Source organism: Hyla sarda, chromosome 9 (assembly GCF_029499605.1).
Source record: "Hyla sarda isolate aHylSar1 chromosome 9, aHylSar1.hap1, whole genome shotgun sequence".
Taxonomy (NCBI): domain Eukaryota; kingdom Metazoa; phylum Chordata; class Amphibia; order Anura; family Hylidae; genus Hyla; species Hyla sarda.
Genome location: NC_079197.1, coordinates 70,937,973 through 70,957,554, shown reverse-complemented (window position 1 = coordinate 70,957,554; position 19,582 = coordinate 70,937,973).

Below are 19,582 nucleotides of genomic sequence, written 5' to 3'. Positions count from 1 at the left end.
GAGAGGACAGAGGAGTACTATCAGACAAGAGAGAGCATAGAGGAGTACCATCAGACAGGAGAGAGGACAGAGGAGTACTGTCTGATGGTACTCCTCTGTGCTCTTTCCTGTATGATAGTACTCCTCTGTGCTCTCTTCTGTCTGATAGTACTCCTCTGTCCTCTCTCCTGTCTGATAGCACTTATCTGTGCTCTCTCCTGTCTCATATTACTCCTCTGTGCTCTCTTCTGTCTGATAGTACTCCTCAGTGCTGTGCTCTCTCTTATCTGATAGTACTCCTTTGTCCTCTCTCCTGTCTGATTAACCTTTCTAATATACTTCATAAGAAAAATATATTTCATTTTTTATAGAAATCATGGCTTATAAAATAATGGCTTTGTCCAAGCTGAAGCACAGGCATGGACAAAGTCCAGTAAGTGAGGGTGGGCAAGCATTCCTCTGTTCTCTCTTCTGTCTGTTAATACTCCTTTGTGCTTTCTCTGGTCTGATAGTACTCCCCTGTCCTCTCTCCTGTCTGATAATACTCCTCTGTGCTCTCTCCTGTATGATACTACTCCTCTGTGCTCTCTCCTGTCTGATAGTACTCCTGTGTGCTCTCTCCTGTCTGATTGTACTCCTCTGTGCTCTCTTCTGTCTGATAGCACTCCTCTGTGCTCTCTCTTGTCTGATAGTACTCCTCTGTGCTCTCTCTTGTCTTATAGTACTCATGTCCTGTCTCCTGTCTGATAGCACTCCTCTTTGCACTCTTCTGTCTGATAATACTCCTCTGTGCTCTCTCCTGTCTGATAGTACTCCTCTGTGCTCTCTCCTGTCTGAGTGTACTCCTCTGTGCTCTCTCTCCTGTCTGATAGCACTCCTCTGTGCTCACTCCTGTCTGATAGCACTCCTCTGTGCTCACTCCTGTCTGATAGTACTCCTCTGTGTTCTCTCTTTTCTGATAGTACTCCTCTGTCCTCTCTCCTGTCTGATAGCACTCATCTGTGCTCTCTCCCATTTCATAGTACTCCTCTGTGCTCACTTCTATCTGATAGTACTCCTATGTGCTCTCTCCTGTCTGATAGTACTCCAAAAAGTTTGAGATTTTTTTCAGCAGTACAAATGATATATGATAACTAGTTAGCCTGCATTTGTGGAAGGAGCGGGAGGTACATAAGAACCCACGGCTTACCTTCTCTGCATGCCGTGGGTTCTTCACTGACTTCTGATCAGCTGACTAGTCGGCTCAGCTGATCACTTCCGGTAGCGACGAGCGCAGGCGGCGTGCAAACAGGTAAGTGGCAGGACTGAGCGGGGGGGGGGGGGCACGTGTATTACTTTCCCTCGTTCCGGAGGTAAGCCGGGAGCTAGACGGATCCCCCGTTCAGTCCAGCCTGGTCTTTACACTTATTTGCTTGATTTATGCTGCGAGGCAGGCCGGCCTCGGTTCACGCTACTGGGAGAGAATTCCGTTGTACGCTACTGCCACTTTACAATTTGTTGCTCCTTTAACAGGCCAGCTCGGTCACGCTACGGAGGGGGGTTTTCTTATGTTTATGCGGCAAGCCTGCTCGGTGCACGCTACAGGAGGGGGGTCACATTGTGGCCAAACAGCAGGCCAGCTCGGTGCACGCTACAGGGGGGGTGTTTTTGTGTACTCTCTATTGTAGGGCAAGTCGCAGGCGTTTGCTATGTTATATCAGGGGGTGGGGAGAGGGGGAGGGGGGGCTTGCCAGAATGAAGTGGTTCTCGGCCGGACCATGCTTCAGTGGCCATTACCTCAGGCTTGGCTGGTCTCCTCCCCCTCCCCCACTCTCACACACTCTTATCAAGTGATATAAGTGAGGGTGTGTGTCAATATGTGAGAGTACACATAAGTACATAAGTATCTGTATATCGTGGGTTGTGTTCCTTTGTGTACGTATGTATATATATGTGTATATATATGTGCATATTTATACATGCTTTTAAAAAAAAAAGAAAGAAAAAAAAAGAGAGCAGGAGTGTACAGTGAGAGTTAATTTAGTCATGTTTCTGCAGGATCAAGCTCATCATTGTTGTCTACGTTCGGGACATCAGATAACTTTCGGTACGTTTGATAATCCGCTTAGTTAAGTTGGATATATTAGAACAGGTTGTTAACATATATTTTTATAGGCATAGCTTCTTGTGTTAATCGTTCGGCACAAATAGACCAGTTGCAGTCTTCGTTCCAGCACACACTTATTATTCAGTTGTCGGTACGTACAGCTTGATCACATGCAGTATCAAGTAATTCACTACAGAGTTTTTAGTATGTTCTCATGTCTTGTCATGTTTGCTCCTATCAAATAGGTATTCTTCCGTCCTTTCAAGTACTTAGTGACTGGTTACGTCTTCTCGCATGTTTTGTTCGGTACGTATGTGGTAGCTTTGGTTTAGGTAGGGTCATATGGTATATTAAGTTGTGTGTTTATGTCATAGGTTGCCTCTTTGGTCGTGTGAATTGGAGTCATCCAGTTATAGTGTTGTCGGCTAGTTTTGTCTACTGGTTACAGGTGGGTACACTGTAGGTAGTTTAAAGTGCTTATTTTCTGTTTTATCAATAGTATGTATAGCAAGTTTCTTGTCTATTTCAGAGATTCGGTATTCCGGCAGGTTGCTGTTTCAGTTCATTTAGGCCATCGTAGCTGGTGTTTACAGCTCTCTGTTTTTAGGTAGGTACGCTGGGGTTGTTATGTCGTTAGTTCGATTTCTCGTTAAATTTGTTTTGTTATCTCCAGGTTTAACGGTTGGTCAGTTTGTATCTGTGCAAGGATCTACATTCGTTCCGTTTTTCAGTCGGCTCATCTTTTGCTGGTACGTCCATAGGGCAGTCCCTTGTAATCGCCTCATGAACCTGACACGCCTTCGGGTTGCGATTACCTCAGGGATTTCGGTTTTCGCTTCAGTCACGAGTTTATGTTTTTGTTTTTCAGGTTGGTCAGTCAAGTCAGCTAGGTGTCCGTAACACCTGAAGTTTGTGTGGTCATCATATTGACTCGTCTTCAGTTGGTATGTATTCAGGCCTAACGATCATGTTTATATTTTCTTTCTCTTGATAACCTCAATGTCGTTTGGTTGAAGTCCAAGTACAGGTGAGGTAGTTCGGATTATGTTTCTAATGTCAAGTTATTTTGTTGTTTTAGCTTCAGGAGCTTCAGCTTCGTCTTTTCCCGGGTAAGATTTCTTGTTCATTTCCTGGTAATCAACTCATGAACCCAACACGCCTTTGGGTTGCGATCACCTAGTTGGTTTCGGGCACGTCAGTCACGGTTACAGTCACTAAACGTCTCTTTTGATTATAAGGTATGGTTTGGGGTAATTCACAAGCATGCATGGTCACCTGCGGCGCTCAGTTACGTCACAAGATTGTCTTTCAGTATTTGTTTGGTAGTTGCTTTGTCTTAGGTGAGTAAGCAGGTGAGTATTTCAGGTAAGGGTAGTGATCTGGTGGTGGTCACTAGTTTACATATTTATAGTCAGCAGTAGTTTTTCCTTATGGTTTTTGGGGTTATTTTTTTCAGTATGTCGCATGCTTCAGACATAGAGGAATCGGCATCGGTCATGGAGAATGGGGCTAGATCTTCTGAGCAGGACAGCGTGTCATCTCTGTGGAATTGGACTATTCTGAAGATCACGGCCGAACTCGTTAAGAGGGGGATCCCCTTCCCAGCGACTGCAAGGAAGGCAGAACTTTACAGACTCATGACGGCTGATACCACTGGCCCCTCTAATGAGGAGGTCTCCATGAACACGATACATACTTCATTAACGCAGCTTCATGCTCTCATTAACAATATGTCCAACAGCATGTCAGATATGCAAACTAGAGTCAAAGCATTAGAAAGCCGCAACATGTCGAGTCCTACAGCTCCTCCCACCACTCAGTTGCCAGCGCAGCAAGTTAGCTGTCCAGGTACAGTGGCAGTCATTCCTAATATAGCTCCAGTTCATTTTATACCGGCGTATATCAGGAAAGATATCATAGAAGGCAAAGATGTGAACCTAGCTTCCCTGTTGATAGCCACACATGACTTGTCTGAAAACAAAACTATAGCTTGTGGTGAGGTGTCAGTCATCCTGAAATCCAAGGATGTAAGGCTTAACAGGAAGTTAACGCTGTCTGAGTTCATAATGTCTTTCAGTATTTATAGAGACATTATCTGCACAGTCAAGCCGGGTAGGAGGGAGGAGTTAGACCAGTATCTGTACAAAATGACTGAATTCTATCATAAGTATGGGGGTCACACCTTTTATGATTATCAGAAATCTTTTTCTGCCAAAGCTGCAGCAGCATTGAGTGAGTTTAACTATGAAGTCAATTAGGCAGTGGTGGACACTGAGATCTACTGCAATCATTTTGCGGGTCTTAAAGGGGTTGTGCGCTGCCCTGCAGTTCGGAGCTCAGCTCACAGCGTCCGGAAGTTCATTACTCCGAACGCTGTGTGCGGGCTTCCGTGTTCGTGGCCGCCGGGCATGACGTCACGCTCGGCCCCTTCATGACGTCTCGCCCGCCCCCTTCGTGATGTCTCTCCCGCCCCCTCGTGACATCACGCCCGCCCCCTCTACCAAAGTCTATGGGAAGGGGGCGTGACAGCGGCCGCGCCCCCTTCCCATAGACTTTCATTGAGGGGGCAGGCGAGAGGTCACGAGGGGGCGGGTGAGACGTCACGAAGGGGCCGGGCGTGACATCATGCCTGGCGGCTGCGAACACGGAAGCCTGCATACAGCGTTCGGAGTAATGAACTTCCGGATGCTGTGAGCTGAGCTCCGAACTGCAGGGCAGTGCACAACCCCTTTAAAGCCCCGGCATGCGCTAGATGTCAGTCTACCACCCATTCCTCAGAGTGGTGTCATCTGGCAAATTCTGACACAGCAGAGAGTCAGCCCAGCACTTCAGGTTCCTATTTTAAGAGTTTTAAAGTGTCAAGTTTGACAGATAAGCTGGAATGGCCCATCCGTTTTTTGGGAAAGTCACAAATATGCAATAACTTCAATTATACATCATGTAACTTTGGTCAATGCAGGTTATTGCATATTTGCACAATCTGTTTCCGTATTCACCCTAAGACCTCTTGTTCCAAAAAAACTGAGAAGTCTTGACTAGGCGTGGCAAATACGGAGTTCTTAGGTTTGTTCTTATAAGATCACCCTGACCAGCACTTTGTTCAATTCCTGCTCAATGGGTTCCGCGCTGGATTCTACATAGGGTTGGTGACGCTCCCCCAGGCAACTTATGAGTGTGATAATCTGTTGTCATCCCTGGCGGATCCAGATACTGTTTCCCTTCTCATACAGGCAGAGTTGGACAAAGGCTTCATTATAGGCCCCTTTTCCCGGCCCCCCCTTTGACATGTGGAGAGTAAGTCCCATTGGTTTGGTTACGGGCAAATTTTCAAATAAAAAAAGATTGATTTATGATTTGTCCGCGCCATATTCTAAGCTCACTCCTAGTCTCAACTCCCTCATACCTGCAGAAGAGTTTTGGTTAAAGTATGCATCCATTGATAGTGCCATTGCTATCATCCTCAGCATGGGGTGGGGAGCTTGGCTTGCAAAGGCAGACATATCTGATGCTTTCAAGCTCCTGCCTATACAGCCTCAGTTGTGGAAATGGCATGGCATCATATGGATGTCTAAATATTATTTTGCAGTCAAGCTCACTTTTGGGGCTAGGAGCAGCCCGTGGTTATTTAATAAGTTTGCGGAAGCGCTTCATTGAATTCTGGAAAATAGGTTTTCGTGTGGTCACGTTATTCATTATTAAGTTGATTTTTTGCTTATTGAACCAGCGCATAAACCTCCACGAGAACTAGACATGTTATTAGCAGTTTTTGAACATTTGGCAGTTCCAGTTTCCCCTAAGAAAGTAGAGAGCCCATTGAAGGTTATCACATTTTTGGGGGTTGTGCTAGATTCACAAAAAATGGAAGCCAGATTACCTCAGGAGAAATTGCAGAGAGTCAGAGCAGTTATTTCCAGATTTAAAGACAATCCACACATACCGAAAGTCGAACTTCAGTCAGTTTTAGGAATGTTGAATTTCGCAATGTGAATCATTCCACAGGGTCGCACTTTCATTTCCCGACTCTTAGAACTTCTGCCTACAGTCCCAGAACAGCACAGTATTCAGTTAGACCAGCATGCTATATCTGATTTAAATATGTGGGAATTATTCTTACGTGACTGGAATGGTGTGTCTTTTTTCATTCCGCAAGTAAGTGATCAATCTCCCGTAGTTATTTCAGATGCCTCTGCAATTTCAGGGTTTGCTGCTATCTGTGGCAGAAAATGGTTGGCGGGCTCTTGGCCCCCAGAAGTTAGCATGCTGCCAGGCTTTCAGCGCAGTTCAGCATTCTTTGAGTTGTATCCTATAGTGGCGGCAGCCCAAGTATGGGGTCAATAATGGAAAAAGACCACGGTATTGTTCGTGTCTATTCGTGCCATTGTGGAGGTGCTTTTGAAGGGCAGGTCAAAATGTCCTCTGATAATATCTTTCGCTAGAAGATTAGTGTGGTTATCGTTAGTATGGATGGATTCAATTTTATTGATTCAATTTTACTTGCGCTCACATTAGTGGTATACAGAATGTGGCTGCCGATGCTCTCTCTAGAAGTAATCTCTCACTTTTATTTCAGGTGATGCCAGAAGCAGAGCAAACAGGGTCTCAGATCCCAGCGCTGCATACACTGATGTTCGATTAGAGGGACACTGGCAAGTAGCCAAACAACTTATCGTTAATTCATTGTCAGCTAATACTCGCAAAGTTTATGACACAGCTTGGAGAGCATTCTCCAAATTCCATGGTGATTTTCCAGAAGGGGACGTCAGATCAGTGTCTTTTATTTTAGCATTCATTGGGTTTTGCCACACTGAATTACATCTTACCCATAACACCATAAAGTTATATCTGACGGGTATCCAACATCATCTGTCTTTAACTGACCCAGATAGGGGGTCATTGTTTTCCTCCCAGTTAGTCAGGGCAGCGTTGAAGGGTGTTGTTAAAGGGGAAGTTCCTAGGGCACCAGTTAGGCAGCCTATTTCTGGTGATGTCTTTAGGAAACTTTCCGATATATTAGATAATGCCCCATTTGGTTTAATTAATAGTCTAGCTTTAAAAGCGGCTATGTATCTGGGGTATTATGGATTTCTAAGACCTGGGGAGTTTACCAGTCGCAATTCCGGTAGCTCCTATCTGAAGTCTAGTCAGCTTGTACATGAGGCAGAGCATTATGTACTGTCCTTGACCATGACTAAGACATCTCTTCCAGGTCAAGTGGTAAAGGTCCGGTATTTCCCCACTACTCACAAATGGTGCCCTTTGAAAGTTTTCGACACGCTGTTGGGACAATGTCAATTTAGTAGGCCTGACACTCCTCTGTTATTGTTTAATAATTATTCTTTAACCATGTCTGTTTTTATTAAGTACTTACGTGTTCTGATCAGGTCTATGGGAGGTGATCCAACTTCTCTTTCAGGTCATTCATTTCGTATAGGGGCAGCCACCTCAAAACGAAGTTCCGGCACACGTCATTAAACAACTCGGTCACTGGAAATCTGCTAGTTACATGAAATACATACCTAATCCTCGTAAGGAGATGGCATCCGCTTTTCAGTCTCTTGCCATGTGATGTTATGTAAATAAAGTATTATGATTTACATTTCTGAGTTTTGCCCTCTTTATTCAGGCTTACTCTATACGCTGCAGTATGGGCACATTTCAGACTGCTTAGATTTCAGTTAGGTAGGGGTTGTTGTCAAGGTAACTGAATACGCTCACGGCATTGGTGAGCTCCGACCACAAGTATTAAGGCTAACTAGTTAGCCTGCATTTGTGGGAGGAGCGGGAGGTACATAAGAACCCACGGCTTACCTTCTCTGCAGGCCGTGGGTTCTTCACTCCCACCCACCCTCCCTTAATAACACATATTTACTACAGGGTATGCCCTCTTTATTCAGGCTTACTCTATACGCTGCAATATGGGCACATTTCAGACTGCTTAGATTTCAGTTAGGCAGGGGTTGTTGTCAAGGTAACAGAATACGCTCACGGCATTGGTGAGCTCCGACCACAAATGAAAATAAGCCATGGGTATAATTTTAATTGTATTGACAGAATTTTCACTGTGAAGAACCCACGGCCTGCAGAGAAGGTAAGCCGTGGGTTCTTCACTCCCACCCACCCTCCCTTAATAACACATATTTACTACAGGGTATGCCCTCTTTATTCAGGCTTACTCTATACGCTGCAATATGGGCACATTTCAGACTGCTTAGATTTCAGTTAGGCAGGGGTTGTTGTCAAGGTAACAGAATACGCTCACGGCATTGGTGAGCTCCGACCACAAATGAAAATAAGCCATGGGTATAATTTTAATTGTATTGACAGAATTTTCACTGTAAAGTGTACAGTGTGAAAACAAAACTTTCAAAAGTGTGCAAAATTGTGGTTTTCACTTAAATTTCCTCCCTAAAAAAATTATTCTTTGGGTCCGCCATAAATCTTCTAGTAAAATTAGAGGTTTCATTACAAAGTACAATTGGTCAAGCAAAAAACAAGCTCTTATATGGGTCTGTAGATGGAAATATAAAAGAGTTATGGATTTTAGAAGGCGAGGAGGAAAAAACGAAAATGCTAATATAAAATTGGGCTGGTCCTTAAGGTTAAAATGGGCTTTGCCCTTAAAGGGGTACTACCATGGAAAACTTTTTTTTTTTTTAAATCAACTGGTGCCAGAAAGTTAAACAGATTTGTAAATCTTAATCCTTTCAGTACTTTTTAAGGGCTGTATACTAAAGAGAAATCCCAAAAAAGAAATGCATTTCCTGTGATGTCCTGACCACAGTGCTCTCTGCTGACCTCTGCTTTCCATTTTAGGAACTGGAGAAAATCCCCATAGCAAACATATGCTTCCCTGGACAGTTCCTAAAAGGGACAGCAGAGGTTAGCAGAGAGCACTTGTGGTCAGGACATCACAGGAAATACATTTCTTTTTTTATTTATCTTTAGTATACAGTCCCTAAAAAGTACTGGAAGGATTAACATTTTTTAATAGAAGTTATTCACAAATCTGTTTAACTTTCTGGCACCAGTTGATTTAAAAAAAATAATAAGTTTTCCACGGTAGTACCCCTTTATTTTTAAAGAATTTGTGTGATGTTTTTTCTAGTTTTCCATTTTGCTATCTATATTTTACAATAATCATGAAATCTTGCTATTTCTATTCTGGCCATTAAGTCTTAAACTAAGCCGAGACTTCCTGTTCTGTAGAGATCACTTCCTTTTAATGCTTTTTTTCCACAGTAGAGACAGGAGTACAGTGAAAGGTGACACAAGTAGAGAGATAACTCTGGATCCACTGCCATTCACAGCAGAGATCAGCATCCCTCTCCCTGTATGGCCTTTTGAAAATGTCATAGAGAATGCTTAGTGCTGTCTCCATTTTATTTAAATAGGACAGGTCCAGTCCATTGTTGTCTATGGTCCATGGGTCACTAATGTCACAAAATGCTGATAAAAACAGTCCAAGTAAGATGGCAGCCACCATAATAATGTACAAAAAAAGTTATAAAAAAACTTGGATAGCTGTTACAGTATTAAGGAAAACTGACAGATGAATCAACCCTAATAACGTTAATATACAGGTGGTTAGTAAGGGTGATCCTGAGTAAAACTATGTATAGCACAATCTTGCACTATGCAAATAAATTCTTAACTGCACTGGCGGCGGGTTTGAAGACTAACTGCACATCTGATGCCATCCACTATGTCCCAATTGCGCCAACCCGCTTATCAAGGAGATGAACACTGATGAGCATCGCAAATAAGACCCAGGGGATGGCGTCATAAGTGGAGATAATCTTCCAACTCGCCTCTGGTGAAGTAAAATTTATTTGCATATTGCAACATTGTGCTATATCTAAGGGACTTCAAAACGAATTAGGGTAAGGAATACATTGTGTTACTCAGGATCACCCACACCAACCGCTGATAGTGGTTGGCAAACATGAAACTGCCTTTCTATTTCTTAGCTAAGTGTCAGGGATACAGGGCCGAGCTGCTTGTGAGACAGCTTGGCACACCTCCTCGCTCGTCCACACCTTCCAGCCCCTTGATGATGGACATACAGGGCTTTTTACATTCTCCTGATATCCTCATTGATACTGCGCAGAGCACACTAGGTCCCGATCTGCCCACTCACAACTGATTGGCAGCTGCCTGTCTATATTGTATAAAGACAGACTGGTGTAAATTAGCTGCCAGTAGGCACGGACGCAGCATGACCCTTTTCATTCTCCTTTTTCAGGAAAACGACAGCACAGAGCAATGTAAATGATACATCATTCTGTTCGGCAGCTCTGTCACTAGCTTATGTTGCATTCTTGTTTGCCCAACAAATGATTCACTTGTGATATCTTCCCCAATGTTCCTTCCTGGCTTGGCCAGGTGTGCATATGTCTGAAATGAGTAGTGCTGGCCATATGCTTCAGATAGCACAGATATCACAGTACATAAAGCTATCTCTGTGATAGCTGCTGTAAGCATATTCCTCCAGCAACAGCTTTTTTCTCTCCTGACCTGTAAGGACTGGGCATGTTGAAATCCAACTGCATGATCCTTCTCTGCTCCAATATGTACATTAGGGGGGAATCAGTAGGCCCCTAAACACATACATTGTCAGCGAGTATCGCCAAAATCATCTGGATTAGCTGACCTTAAAGGAAAACAGTCATCTGTTCACCCACTCTAAACCCAATACACTGGGTTATAGTGTGGGTGAACAGGAGACTGATGAGAGGTTAACCTATCAATTACGCAGGGCGTACCTTTACGCCCAGCACCCGGTTCCGGTATATAACGCGGGGTCACGCTGTCGATCCCGTCGGCTAATGACAGCCGGGACCCTGGACTAATAACGTGAGGCACCGATCGATAAAGCATATATGGTATCAATAAAAAGTAAAGATCATGGCGCAAAAAATGAACCCTCATACCGCCGCTTATACGAAAAAATGAAAAAGTTATAGGTCTTCAAAATAGGGGGATTTTCAACATACTAATTTGGTTAAAAAGTTTGTGATTTATTTTAAGCACAACAGTAATAGAAAAGTATGTCATCATGGGTATCATTTTAATCGTATTGACCCAAAGAATAAAGAACACATGTCATTTTACCGTAAATTTTACGACGTGTAAACGAAACCTTCCAAAATTAGCAAAATTGCGGGTTTCTATTTAATTTCCCCACACAAAGTATTTTTTTGGGTTGCGCCATACATTTTATGGGAAAGTGAGTGATGGCATTACAACGGACAACTGGTCGCACAAAAAACAAGCCCTCATACAAGTCTGTGGATGAAAATATAAAAGAGTTATGATTTTTTGAAGGCGAGGAGGAAAAAACTAAAACGTAAAAATAAAATTGTCTGAGTCCTTAAGGCCCAAATGGGCTGAGTCCTTAAGGGGTGAAAGAGGACCTGTCAGCAGTCAAACAGGGGTAAAAATAAGTCCACAGATACATAAGGATCAAGAGTATCACTACTATCAGAAAGCCAAAGTTTCAGCCGTTTGCGGCATCTCATAGATTCTCTTTGATGATAACTCTATTTAGTCATACTGAGAAGTAATGAGGGTACGGACTGTATAGGTACCATACTATTGCCTTAGTAATTTTTCTGTTGACCTAACCATCAGTGTGCAGGACATTACGCTACATAGATGGGAAGCATGTATGCTGGCTATATGGGTCAATATGTAATATGTTCATTTTTAAGTACATGGTACTGACTAATTCTTCTAAGGTATCATGGGCTTTATTACATCACTTACCGCCCACTTACCCGCGTACTGATTAATTCTGAATAACTACCAATATGGTACTGCCGGACTCTGTGTGTACCCAATTATAAATACAAGATATAACCTCTCTGCAGTAGTGTCTATAATATCCACCTCTACATGTGCCTTTATTATCTTGATGTACAGTAGAACAGGTGTTAGGGTAAGATAGAGAGTTTTTTTCTAAGTAAGAGAGGTACCGTAGTTCATGATAGGGCAAAACAGCACAATAGGGGAGGTTCCAGTGCAGGGCCGTCCTTATCAGGACGCTAACTTCATAATTGAAAGAGCTTTATTGATCGTTCAGTCATTACAAGTCATACAATAAATTACAATCATACAAAGTATGACAGTACGATACACAGCAAAGGTTCCCTAAGCTATACATCGCACAGCATGCTACTCTAACACTCCACTCAATCCTGTAAGAGAAAAGCACAAGAGATCGATAAACCAAACAATACGATCTATGATCGGGTAGGGGCGTGGGCTATGGGGCGGGGCTGGGGGCATTGGGGAGTGGGCAAACTACTGGGCTATAACTTCAGGGGGACATGGGGAAGGAGAGGGGTCTTCACTCCTCTTGTTCATCGAATGCCAGGCTGTCCAAGATGGAATAGTCTCTGAGAAGGCTCCGGATGAACCTGTGGCAGCTCCGGACGAACATGTTCGTTCTCCCTGTTGATCATGATGGTGGTTCCTGGCAAGCCACACAGTGTCCTTAAAACAGTTCATAAGGTGCCAGGCCTGGATGGCCTCCACGTCGTGGGTCCCAGGGAACAGACTGTAAAGCACCGAATGGTATGATAGGCAGTTCCTGGGTACAGAGTTTCTGAGTTCATGTTCCAGGGCATCCAACAGACCCTGTGCAAAGGGGCACTGCCAAAGCAAGTGTAAAGATGTTTCCTCTACATAGGGGCACCGCGGGGCAGTACCGGGTTCTGCACAGGTCGCAGGCATGCATGAACAACCTAAGAGATAGTCCTCCCTTAATGGCCATCCATGACGAGTCCTTATGTCCATTGGTAAGCCGTCTTGAAGCCACATTAGTCCAAGCAGTCTCTGCCGTGGCTGCGGGGAGCCCCGAAACAATCTCCAACAAGTCCTTAGCTCGGATGAACTTGTAGATGGTCTTTGGCTTCCACAGGTCGGGTGTCAGTCAATCCAGCTGGTGCTCCCTCACAAACAGGACAACATCGCCATAGAACCAGGGAGTGTTCCAGTTGTAAGGGATGGAGCTGTCCCACTTGTCCCAGCCGAGCTGTCTCTAGAGGGGCAAGAGAAACAACAACAAAGACGTGGTCTCAAATGGCAAGAGTTGCTCAACTCCAAATGCAGTTGTGCATATATACTGGGGAAGCAGATCCTGCCCTTGTGGTCTGTTGCTAAGGGTGATCCCCAGCATAAAAATGCATATGTGGTGTCCTGGTACCGTATGTTATCCGGTACCTTTTATTGTGGGTCCCCATAGCCAGAGTCCATAGGACGTCGGGGTCTCTATTGTCTTATCCACCCCTAATCACCTCTCATCCCTATAGTGCTTATCCAGTAGCCATTTAGGATTTGTATGTGTAAGATTGTATAAATGTAAATAAATAGTTAATTACCTGTCCATAGCGTAGCGGGACCTGTGGGTCACGTGGTCAGGTGAACTCTATGGTATTTCTGCTTGAGGACCTTTGGAGGTCCTTGTGATGTAGTCAATCCCATCACACTGTGTAACGGTGAGTGACGGGTGTTCGGACCAATCAGATTAGTCCCGCCCCCTGCCCATATAAGGGAGCGGCGGCCATGTTCTCGCTCTCTTGTTCCTGTGCAGCCAAGCTGTAAGCATCTCTCTTGTTCCTGTGCAAGCAAGCGAGAAGCATCTGCGCTGCTGAGATCAGTGAGTCTAGGCCTGAACCTTGTGGCGACAGCCGATAACTTCTAAATTCTGAGTGTATCAATCCCCACGCACTCTGCAATATCACCGGACCATATCTATCCCCTAAATCCGGACGGATCTGCAATAATTACCCTAAATTCAGAGACTTTAGTCTATTTAAAGGTCCGCAACAATTGTCAGTCATTGAGCTATATAAAGACTGCATTCCTGAGACTGTCATTGTTCACTGGATGTATCGCAAGCACTTAAGTAAAGTTACCCAAGTTCAAGTACCTTGTGGACCTTCAGTCATTTTATTACATGCACCTATCGTTTCTGGGAAGGGCGGCGATAGGCCGGAGAATTACCTCAGTATACTAGCCCTCAGCCTGGCGTCACGAACTATAGGGTTAACATTAACCCCTTATCTACTACAACATCCCAACTACCCTACACCCCCCAAGGCTACCACACATACAATGGGGGATGCCTGCAACAGACTACAAGTGCCACAATGGCATCCTACACCAGATAAACAGTGTGGATGTATAACAATTAGAATACAATACAGGAGTTTAGGTGTACTACTGTGGTAGATGTATACAATGATATTGGCTATCCCTCAACACTGATGTTAAAATTGAGACATTTGCCAGTATATCCTTAGATGAAGGACATACCAGAGCCCGCACACCAACGCCAAGGTTTCTCAAGTGGCACAGGACTTAACACTAAACCTACCTGTGCGTGATAAGCAAAACCAGGGGCCAGTGGGCAATTACGGTAGCATTAGGTCCACTCACAGAGTCCTCCCAGGTACCCTCCAGCGTGGCTAAACACACATACAATGGGAGGAGGGAGGCAGACTAAAAGCCCCACCCAAGTTGGATAGTATGTTGCCAGCCTCACAGGTGGACCTTAATGCCGCCTTAAAGGGGTACTCCGGTGTTTTTTTTGTTTTTTTTTACTATATGGCATCTTCTTAAATTTTTTTTTTCTTTTTGCAATATACATGTGTTATATGTTTTGGCAGCATGTGTGTGTTTTGCTTACCTGTTTGTTGGGCAGGAAGTTCTGTAGTTCAGAGTGTTTTCTTTAACTGTTGTCCAGATGTCATAGCTTTTTTTCCCTCTTTGTCTGCATGAGAGAAAGAAGCCACGCCCCCTCATCTCCCCCTCCCGAGGTCTGCATGAGAAGCCATAGTACACAGCCCCTCACCTCCCCTCCCCCTGCACTGCTTCTGAGGACGCAGGTCTGCATGAGAAGCCAGAGTGCACAGCTCCTCCCCTCCCCCTACTCTGTATTCTAAGGACACAGGTCTGCATAGGAGAAGGATCACAGAGAAGATAAGTGTGTTGTCTGAAGGGGAGGATGACAAGGTTCACAGGCTGAGGATGTATGGACTGCAGGGGAATAAATCTCATACTGGGAATGATCTCTATATGTGAAGGGGAGGGGGGGGGACTCCTGAATGACACATGCTGGGAGTTGTAGTCCCTGTTATGTGTGTATGCTAGTGATTACAAACCAGTGTGCCTCCAGCTGTTGCAAAACTACAACTCCCAGCATGCCCTGACATACTTTGGGCATGCTGGGAGTTGTAGATTTGCAACAGCTGGAGGCACACTGGTTGGGAAACACTGTTCTAGCCTATTCAGCATACACATCATGTTACACCAGTGTTTCCCAACCAGTGTGCACCCAGCTGTTGCAAAACTACAACTCCTAGCATGCCCAAAGGCTGTCAGAGCATGCAGGGCATGCTGTTTTTCAACACCTGGAGGCACCCTGGTTGTGAAACACTGGTGTATGCCCTACAGAGGTGTGGTGAACTACAACCCCCAGGAGACTACAGAGGCAACATACTGAAGTTATACAACAGACTGAAGACTCCTGAAGGACACATGCTGGAAGTTGGAGTCCCTTTTGTGTGTATGACAGTGTATCGCAACCAGGGCTGATTATATTAGTGTGCTGTGTATAAGAGGGCCGACCCGGGAAAATAGTAGGGTGGGTAAAGGGCGGAACAAACAAACAAAAAAGGGAGCTGCCCCAAACCAGCAAGGCATGTGGCATGCTGGGATTTGTAGTTTTCAGCACAACAAGAAACAGGAAATAGAAGCAAACATAGGAAAACAAAGTGGGGGATAAAAAGACAAAAGAACGGAAATAGAGTAGCTTAAGCAACAAGAATAGAAATGAAACAAAACAAATAGGGTAAGTCAAAACACGTTGCCCACTGGAGTACCCCTTTAATAGTGATCAAGGCGCATTAAATATGGAGTTTATACACCTCCAAGTATAAGATTTAAACAACAACAAAGACTTGGTCTCAAATGGCAGGAGGTGCTCAACCCCAAATGCAGTTGTGCATATATACTGGGGGAGCAGATCCTGCCCTTGTGGTCTGTTGCTAAAGGTGATCCCCAGCATAAAAATGCATACAATGGGGGATGCCTGCAACAGACTACAAGTGCCACAATGGCATCCTACACCAGATAAACGGTGTGGATGTATAACAATTAGAATACAATACAGGAATTTAGGTGCACTACTGTGGTAGATGTATACAATGACACACCAAAATTCCTGCATTGTATTCTAATTGTTATACATCCACACCGTTTATCTGGTGTAGGAGGCCATTGTGGCACTTGTATGCATTTTTATGCTGGGGATCACCCTTAGCAACAGACCACAAGGGCAGGATCTACTCCCCTAGTATATATGAATAACTGCATTTGGGGTTGAGCACCTCCTGCCATTTGAGACAACATCTTTGTTGTTGTTTAAATCTTATACTTGGAGGTGTATAAACTCTATATTTAATGTGCCTTGATCACTATTAAGGCAGCATTAAGGTCCACCTGTGAGGCCGGCAACATACTAGCCAACTCAGTTGGGGCCTATAGTCTGCCTCCCTCCTCCCATTGTATGTGTGCTCAGCCACACTGGAGGTCTCTGGAAGCAGGCTGTAAGTCGGGCCTTATGCTGCTGTAATTGCTCACTGGTCCCTGGTTTTGCTTATCACGCACAGGTAGGTTTAGTTTTAGGTCCCATGCCACTTTAGAAACCTTGGCGTTGGTGTGCGGGCTCTGGTATGTCCTTCATCTAAGGATATACTGGCGAATGTCTAAATTTTAACATCAGTGTTGCGGGATAGCCAATGTCATTGTATACATCTACCACAGTAGTGCACCTAAATTCCTGTATTGTATTCCAGAGGGGTAAGAGAAACAAGCGAGACATGGACCTTCCCGCTGAGCCAGTCTTTTCAACAAGAGTTCGCTACAAGCTGACACATGCAAAGTGGGGATATCGGGAAGTCCTTTCCCACCCTTGCTGGGCTCCTTATACATCACAGTCCACTTGACTCTGTCCATTTTGCCCCAGATGAAGCGAAACACGGTCCGAATTATGGCCTTGCAAACTGTGGCATGGGGAGGCAAGGCCTGTGCGGTCTATTGGAGCACCGGAAAAAATTCACTCCGCAAGACTTTCTGGAGCTCCACAGTCCAATCTTAGAGTTCATCTTTGCCAGTCGGTCTTGCCAAGACTTAAGGGCCGCTCCTTCCTTCCCGAACCAGACTCCCAAGATTTGGATGAGGTCTGGTTTAACAGTAAAGGGGAAGGGGCGGAAGAAGCCAGATGAAATTCCTCAAAGAGCATAGCTTCCGACTTCCCGCAGTTGATTTTTTCCCCCAAAGCTTTGCTAAAGTCTTCATAGGTCTGGATGAGTACAGTCACTGAAAGCTGGTCAGCGCAGAAGACGGTCACATCGTCCATGTTGAGTGAGCACCTCGTGGTGATCTTGTCCTGGTACGGTGCTTCCTCTGATCTCTCCATTCTGCCAGATAGACTCAGCGAACAGCTCTTTAACACAAACAAAAATAAGAGGTGAAAGAGGGCAGCCTTGTCTGACCCCTGAATGGATGGGGAAGGGGTCAGTCCTCCAGCCGTTCACCAACACGAGCTGAAAAGTACAAGATGTTAACAAAAGAGCAAAACATCTTCCCCAGACCCAGCCTGTGCAAAGCCCTGCCCAAGAAAGCATGGGAGACACGGTAAAACACCTTCTCCTGATCCAGACTGACCAGGGCGGCACGAGCACGACGGTCCTGGAAGTAAAAGACCATGTCTCTCACTAGGGCAAGGCTGTCGGCGATCCTGTGACCAGGAATGCCGTAGGTCTGTTCCGGATAGACGATCTGCTTGATGACAGATTTCAGCCTGTTGTCTAGCACCTTGGTGAGGATCTTGTAGTCCACGTTCAGGAGAGAGATGGGACGACAATTTTTTAAGTCACATCTGTCCCCCTTCCGCTTATACAAGATCATGATCATCCCTTCCCTCAATAACAGAGGCATTCTTCCCCCCACCACCTTCTCCTCGTACACCTCCAACAGGTCCAGACAGATCAGGTCCCCCAGCATTACATAGAGCTCGGCCAGGAGACTGTCACTGCCTGGGGTCCTGCCAGGCTTAAAGGATTGCCGCGGCACCTCTGGGATCAACAACATTAGTGATATTTGACAGGAACCTCTTGATGACTTTGGGGCATATAGATTGCTGTAGAAGTCCGAGACAACCCCCATCACCTCCTCCTTGCCCCTCCTCAAGTCTGGCCTCATCTCGCAGTTCAGTCAGGGCGTGTGGCCAGTATGGAGCTTCCTGAAAAAGAAAGAGTTACACTTCTCACCCCTTTCCAGATTCTCCACCTTGGAACAAAAGACAATTTGCTTGGATTCCTCCTTAAAGTGTCTTTTTCAACCTCTTTTTGGTCTCCTCCAGCTCCTCCCTGACATCCCAGCCACACTGGAGTAGGTCTTGCAGTGACCGCAACTCGTGCTTCAGCCTCCTGAAGTCCCACTTCTTCTCACACCTGTTGTCTGCCTTTTGCCTGAAAGAAGCAACTAACTCAACTTTAACATATTCCAACCAATCGCTGATGCAGTTAAACAGACATTTATCATTACACCATCCCTAAGTTCCTCCATGACCTCTGCACCAACAGGACACAATTCAACTTCCAGGAGCCTGGGCCAGATGGAAATCAATGGCCCAGAGTCTCGCAACATCGAATGGCCCTGTGGTCAGAGAAGAACCAGGGGACCATAGAGTACAACACCTTTCTAACTGCTCTTGAAGTGAAGATGAAGTCTATCTGCCTTCTTACCCTCCTTGGTCCGTTTGGCCTTCTGTGCCGCTGGCTCCGGAGCTGGGGCTGGCTTCGGTGCTTTCGCTGCCACAGATGCCCATGTTCTCTCCCTCTGGGGGCAGTCCTTGTAGCTGTGGGCTGCCAGTCTGCAGAGGTTGCAGGTCTTGCTCTTCGGGCAATCCTTCGTCATGTGACCTGTCACTTGGCAAAACCTGCAGGCATCTTCCTTACAGTCCTTACAGTCCTTACTCTCGTGGCCCTTCTTGCCACATCTCCTGCAGGTCAGCGGCATGACCGGGTTGAAAATAAATCCTGTGGCGTTGCCCAAGGAGAATGTTGGTGGCAGGTGTTGCAGTCCGTCTGGAGAGGCAGGGTCCTTTTGAGTCTGATGACCACAGACCACTGGCAGGTCCAGAATCCGAGGGAGTTCAGGATGTGAGTGGGCTCCCTCACCACGGTGCAGAAGCACCTCAGGAACGTCGAGATGTCCTTGCTTAGTGTGTGGGTTCTGCATTGAGACCATCACCCACCTCTCCACTCTTTGGATAGGGCAGTGAGTGAGAGAAAGGGGATTCAGGACTCGTCGCATTTACCGCCTCCCAGTATCTTCTACAGGTGTTGATGCTAGCAAAGGTGATGTACAAGATCTCGGACATAAAGGTTGCAATGCCGAGGGTGTCCGCTGAGGAGAAGCCCTGTTCCACCAGCATCTTCTTACAGA